Here is a 7,707-nt window from a genome sequence, read left to right as displayed (position 1 = left end):
AATTATTGATTGAAATTAGGAAAACCACCGCTGACCAATCTGATTAGCAAGTACTGATTAATGAAGTCATTGAAAAAAATATATTTCTAATTCAAATGAGCAACATATGTGTATTGGGAAGGGAGACTGAGTATTGAATAAAGGAGTGTTTACTCCTGAGCTATATTCCTAGTTCCTTATTTTTAATTTTGAAAGAGGTCTCATTAAATTTGAGATTGGCCTTGAATTTGCAATCCTCCTGCCTTAGTCTCCCAAGTTTCTGGGATTACAGGTGTAAGCCACTGTGCCTGGCTACATATGTATATTTTATTGAAGACTTTATAAAAATGTTATCTGGTCGATTCAGACAACTTTCTACAATGCACTGTGCATCTGGTCATATCCTGGAACTTCAGTTTGCCATCTCTGCCACAGGGCATCCTGGATTATTTAACTTATGTCATACTTCATTGGTTAGCCGTTTAATTATGCCCATCTTGTGGAGAAGGGGAATGATGGGAAAAGTACAAAGGGAGAAGTTTCTGGAAATGGTGTAAAACATTGACATAATCTCCTGAACCATTCTGTCATTTGTTGCTAACCTGAACTGGAGGGTTAAGTGCAAAGATGTGCTTAGGAAGCCAACCATGGCAGGTGCCCCCAGGGCCTTGGAGGTGGAAGTGTGGGTGCACCCAACTCACTGAGCTGCCTCTGCACTCACTGTCCAGATGGTTGCAATAAAACCCTCCTTTAGTATAAAAGAAAAAAAAAAACCTAAAACAACCTTCCTCTGTACAGTATTATACCAGGCAAGCATAGGAAATCACGTCTGAGTCACTCATTTAAGTCCAAATCACTATTTTTAGTTTCATGTGTCAGCTGTGATTGGACTCTGTTCCTGATGTCTGGGCCTCCTGGACAGAGTTCCAGTCATTTGCTGATCATTAATGGAGTGGGTGAGACATGAACTATTAACAAGATTCTGTCTGAGGCTATGAATTGGTGGCACAGTGATCTTGCTCCTTCTCCGCAGAATGATCAAAGAGCAATAGCTAAGAGGCTGTGACCAAACATGGCTCCTGCCCACATCTTTCCCATCTCCACCCTTCCAGAAATAGACAGGGTATTATCAAAGAGCCTTCTTGTTGGATCCCGCTATATAGATGTGATTTGAAAACCAAGACATTTTTAAAGGAGCCTTTGTTAAAAATATAATTCTGGACTTCCCCTAGTGATTTGTTTATATTCATGTATCACACAGGCTTTCTGTGGCTCAAGCTTTTCCCAGAAATTTGGCTAAATGGCTTCAGGGGAAGCTTCTGGAAAGTTCTGCTTCTGTCTTTAGGATCACATTTGTCATCAAGCTCTTTAGTAAGATCCCAGAACCCGAAAATCAAGGAATGACCAGGGAGGGGTCAGGCCCAGAACCCCTGGGGTGCTAGGCAAGAGGCAGCTCTTTGAGCCTCTCCCCAGAAAGTAGGCTCTAATGTCCTGGGCAGACTCCCCTTGTGCATCCACCACACCTGTGTTTATTTGGTGAATTCAAACTTCCTCTTGCTGGTTCTCATGTTTCTAGATCCTGGCACAACATACCTGCTGACTGCTGGGAACTGTTTTCCATCCCAGGCTGACCAGTTAGGGCAGTAACCAATCTGTGAATCTGAACTCTAACTGCAGGTCTGAAGCAATTCAATTTATCTTTATAAATTTTCACAATTAGTAGAAAATGTAGAAGCTAGCTCTGCAGTACTTAATGAATTCAAAATATGGAAAAAAATAATCAAATCTGGTTTTCAACTTATGTCAGATGATTGCTTCATGTTTTCCATTTTTTTTTTTTTTTTGAGTTGCGGAAATGTGCTTCAACCAAAGGCCAATGCTTATGTTCTCTTGGTACTTTGTTATCTTCTCAACATTTGACTTATTATCACAAAAGCAATTTGGCTATATGTGTCAAAAACCATTAAAAACATGCCTATCTTTGTGCAAATGGTCCCGTTTCTTGATATTTTTGAAATTTATCTTTAGGAAATTACTGTACACAAAATTTAGATAACTCAAATAATCTTAGAACAGATCAAATGTCCAACAAGAGAAGATTTAGGATAAGGAATAGTTAATCTATGTCACATAATATGATGTAGTCATTTAAAACTATTTTTTCCTTGAAGCACAGCTAAGTGTATGGGGATATTCCATATTACAAAAAGAAAAAACTGGGTAAAGAGAGAGAGAAAAAGGTTGGGGAAAGGGCAAGATCAGAAGATGGAAGGGTATGCACAGCAGTACTTTTGATATTGGGATCACAGGGCAAAGGCCATGGTGTGGGTTCTGCCTAATATCAAGATGAGCACTACAGATCTTCTGAAGACTCGTCCACTTGATAAGCTGGTTGGTGTTGGTGAGCTATTCTGGAGAATTTTAGGGTGCTAAGGATCAGCACTGGGTAAAATTCGGAGCTAATGAGGACCACATGCCCTCTACTCAGACCAGGAGAACCTCTCTACTTACCAATGCCTTATAAGTCATCCCCCTTTTTTTCTCTTTTATTTATTTATGTATTTTAATTTTCAGTGGTACTGGGGATTGAACCCCCAGGCCCTCTCACATGCTAAGCAAACATTCTTCCACTGAGCAACATCCTCAGCCCTTTATATTTTGTTTTGAGACAGGGTCTCACTAAGTTCCCCAGGCTGGCCTCAAACTTGTAATACTCCTGCCTCAGTCACCAGCGTAGCTGGGGTTACAGGCATTTGCCTCCCTGCCCACTCTTATAGGGCTTTCTTAACAGGCCTGGTTAACTATTATTTAATTAAAAAATAATAATAACAAAGATTCCTTTATCTCTAAGCTTTCTTATAACCTCGGCAATTTCCTCTTCTCCTCTCAGGCATATTTCTTAAAGAAACAGAATCAGAATCAATTTTCTTTTTTTTTCTTTTTATTTGTTCTTTTTAGTTATACATGACAGTAGAATCTAGTTTGATATATTTATACAAGCATGGAATATATCTTATTCCAGTTAGGATCCCAGCCTTGTGGATGTACATGATGTTGAGATTCACTGTGGTGTATTCATATATGTACACAGGAAAGTTATGTTCGAATCATTCCACTATCATCTTGTGATAGTGGAATGATTTCAATGATTCAATGATAGTGGAAAGGTTTCAACTCCTACTACATCAATGAAACTCTCTTGGCAAAGATCACCTTGTGGCTTCTTAGACACCAAATCCAGGAGATTCCTTCATGTTTTCATCTGCTTGGACCTGTTATAATATTTACCAGCATTTAAAGAACTCTTCAAAGACTGTCATCCTCACCAGGCTCTCCTTTATTCTCCTCCTACTAGGCCTCCTACTAAGCCTGGCTATTTCCATGGACCTCCTGAAAAATGTCTCTTTTATTTTTCAAGACTCAGATCAAAGTTTGATACTACTTTGAAGTCTTTGTGTACCCTCTCAAGTTACCTACCTGCCTTCCCAGAGGAAGTTAAAAACCTTAAGCATTAACATCTTCGTTTTCAAAGGCTCTTTTCAGGGCCCCGTGTCTCTATATTCATGAGGTCACAGATCTTATACATGTCATTTATTTCAATTGTGATGGATTAAGTCTACTCTCTTTCTACTCTGACCAGTCCTACTCTTCTTTGTACACATCTCCTCATGTTGGGTAACTTGAAGTCTCTGAGTACATTTTGGAGTTCTAGCTCAGGGACAGTTTAGTGAGAGGAACATTCAGTTACATTCCATGGAATATATTTATGTGGTTCATTATCACTAAAACGTATTAAGTAATACTAGCTGTCAGGTGTAGGAATGACTTCCTGGAATATTTGTTATTGCCCATAAGATTGATTCATGCTATCCTTTTTCACTTGAAGGCAGATGAAGCCCCATTACAGCAAGAATGGCCTGGCACTGGGACTATGAGGGTAGTTAGATAAAACAAGGTTGGAAGATACTAAACTGCTTTACAATCTTTAAGTTTGCAAGATTGAGAATGATATGGTCTTCAGTCACACCTAGTCAAAATTATCAGAAAAAAAAAACAAGTTCTGTAAACTATGCTAGAGGAAAGATTACATTATGTTTGGGTTTTTTTCTATAGAAAGTGACATTTAAAAGTGACTCATATGAAAAGGTGATCAAAGAATATATAGTCAGTATATATGGGGAAAATGTAGTAGGAGTTTGTTAGGCTGTTAATTAATATAAATACTATGTTGTTTCTGCCCCTCTTACATTTTTTGATACTTGTGGTCTTTGTCAGATTTTTAATTTTCTTACTATAAATAAAAAATTTACACTTAACTTTATATTTGTGGCTCTGTAATATTTTTCTTAAATAGAGCCCCTACAAGAGTCACTTTAATGTCAGGTTTGACAAACCTTGTGCATTCCCCCCCCCAAACTCCTGCCTCCTCCAACTCTCCCCTCCCCTGCTTGCCCAGAGAGCAGCCTCAGTTCTTCATCTAGCAGCCCCATTGCTTAGCCCAGATCCAGAGGCCTAGTACATGTTCAATAAATGTTTTTCATAAACTACATCATCTCTAAAATCTTATGATGTCACACTGGGTCTACTTTATCTTAATGCAATAAGAGAGTAAGACCTAAAGACATTAGGCATCCTAGAAAACCTACCCCAATTTAGAGGGACTGTGTCCAGGTTATGTGCTCCTCTGCTCATTTAGTGTTTCCACACTTGGCTTTCAGAGGTCTTTATAAGACCCTCAGCTCCGAACCATTGAGAGACAGAAGATCAAAGGAGAAAAATGCAGGAATTCCTACAATGGGTGACTCAGAGTATGGAGTGCAGTAAAATAAAGAATAAATTAAAGGTTAGCAGTGAGAATTATCTGCCTAGGACCCCTTGAAACAGTGGACTTCCAATTCCCTTTTTATTCAGAGACTATCCAGCACTTAGGATCAGAGTCAGGGCTTTAAATCTCACCTTGGAGCATCATTAACTCCTTTACTTTGTCTTGGAGGCCTTGATACTTTAGGTGACAAACTCCACCTAGAGGTACAGGACATCAGCCCCTTGCTGAGTGTGCAGAGAATACACCCAAGTCTGTTTTTTTTTCCATTTCAAGCCCCCTCTTGCTTCTGTTCTAGGGACCTTCTTTTCTGAAGGACTCCAGATACACTCTCCTTAATTGAGTCTAATAGGAATCACTTTCTGATTGGTTATAACCCAATTTGCAAATTCCTCTGGATTTTATGACCACAGTCTTATGATCTCACCCTACCCTGGATCTCCAGCCTCATTCAGGTTCTTTATTTCTTTGTTGACTGGTTTGCTCTTTTGTTTCTGTTTTGTTGTGGTGGTGGTGGTTTGCTTGTTTTGTTTTCATCTAAATTTTCATAACATGGTCATGGAGTCCGTTTTACTTTGTTGATGTTCATCTGGCATCTTTATTGGGCCCTCTGTTGGCATCTCCACGCACTGTAGACATTACATACAAATTGCCTGGAAGTCACATTTCTCCAACATATAGCTGCTGGAACTCAATCAGCTTGTCCCCATCTTCTGATCCTGGAAGTTAACTTTCAAGTAAATATAAAACGGACATCTCCAAACACCTGTCTACAGGCCCCACATCAACTCTACCTCGCCTTGCTACAAGAGAGAGACTTGCCAACCAGTGATTCACAAATCAAAAAGTCATCCTGGAAAACCAGTTTAGGGAGTCAATCAAAATAACTCTAAGATAGAATAAAGAGAAGAAAAAGGAGAGGGAGAAATTAGCCACGAAGAAGGCTGAACTCCCATTCAATGTTCTAGATAAAATAAAAATGAAGATTTTAGAAAACAAAGTCATGGGAGATTTTTTAGAGAAAATTGAAAAAAAATCAATCTAAAGCCTTCAAGTCATAGGACAGATAGATACTGAAAACAATAGGCAAAATAAGGACAAATTAGAAGTCTATGTTCTAGCAGCAAGAGAAATGCTTCCCTCTGAGGAAAAAGGCCCACTAAGCGGAAAATGCAACTTCTGAGCCTTAGGGGTCCATATTGGAACACAATGAAGAAGAAAACCCAATCACCCAGACAGCAGGAGCAGTGGGCAGATTACTTTCATAGCTTGAGAAAAAAAATTGAACTGCCTGGCTCTTCTTTATGTGCATTTTAAGATATGATATTTAAAAGAATAGTTAGATTAAAATAGAAGTACATTAGCACAAGAGATGTATAAAGTTAAAAAGGGAACACTTAATAAATTCATTTACATGAGAATTATTTGGAGGTAGGTTCAAAGTATATTCAGGTTTGGGGATTCAGGAACAATACATTTCAAAGACAGTACGAATATTTGCTTCTTATTATGAATAACTTTGGTATGACTCCAAGAACCATAAGTCTTGGAGAATCACTAATTCCACACTAATTAACAATAGTCTCAACCTGGATTTCTTTTCCAATTCCCTTGAAAAACTGTCTGTGGGTGTTACTTGAAAGGGAACTATAACACAGTAGTGTTCTACCCTTTCAGAGAGTCTGACATTCTGCCACCATCACACAAGGTTTTGCTATTAATGTTGGCGTTGTTTGCGCTCAAAAAATAGAATATCCCAGGGGAGTTTCAGCTCATGAGAAAAGGTAAGGTTGCAAATTGAAATCCACATCATCTCATATTGGCCAGATTTAGAGGCAGAGTGGCATTTCACACAGACTGAGAGTGTTTACTTGCATAACAGAAAGCCTTCCTATTTAATGTTCAAAGCAAACATATGCATCTTTCACAAACAGAAGGTTCCCCCTTGCAAAACCTGAGTTGCAAAATTTTACTCCTCCCAGGTCATGTAAATCTTGGTTTCTTGGGGTAAACAAAGGCCAGTGATAATATCCACACTGTTCTTTGTTCCCCACCACATTTCCACTCCCAAATAAGATTCTAGAATATCCCGGGACTGGATGTCAGGTATTAACAGAGAACAGTGATACAGTACCCGTCTGTCAACATACTAGGAAGCTCCAGAAGTTATTTTAGCAGTGAAGGAACCTCAAGAAGAGTAAAACAAAAAGGTGCTTTCCTTTCTGTTATGTCCTAGGTCATGAAGTGCCCTGGAAAGGTTTTCCCAAATCCATTCTCCAGCATTGCATGGTACACAAATACGTTCTATACCAGCAGGGCATGTCAAACTGTTCCTGTTCTTACAAAGAAACACACCCCTGTTCTCCCTCCTATCCCCAGCCCTATTCTTAAGCCTGCATGGTGCTCTCAACTTTGGCATATTTCCCTGGCAGAGGAGGCACCAGTTGTATGGTCTCTGAAGGCTTGTCCCAGGAGGAGACTTGACCTTACAAAAAGAGTTGTGTTTCCTAGGCAGGCACTGAATAGCCCCACTGTTTTCTCAGGAAGACACTTAAGTGTTCACTTTGTGCTTAATCAGCCACACCCCCAAATAACTCAAGCAAAGAGGCACCATTAAGAGTTCACATTCAAATTGTTTTGGACAATTTTCTGGCAAGAATTGAAGGGTTCCAAGCTAGAAGCTAATTCTCACACACGAGGAGCAGACATCTATTGACCGACAGCCTTTCAATAAGCTCAGCTCTTACTTCTTTAGCTGCAGTGAAGGGTTTTGTGGCCATGAACCACAGTCCAGCTGAGCCCTATAATCAGAGCCATCTGGGTCTGCTTGTCTAAGTCAACACAGGTGCCCAGGAGAAGTTACAAAGCTCAGGAATAGCTTCATTGAAGAATTGGAGCCAACTACT

Source organism: Ictidomys tridecemlineatus, chromosome 6 (assembly GCF_052094955.1).
Source record: "Ictidomys tridecemlineatus isolate mIctTri1 chromosome 6, mIctTri1.hap1, whole genome shotgun sequence".
Classification (NCBI taxonomy): domain Eukaryota; kingdom Metazoa; phylum Chordata; class Mammalia; order Rodentia; family Sciuridae; genus Ictidomys; species Ictidomys tridecemlineatus.
Note: the sequence above shows the minus strand (reverse complement) of the source record.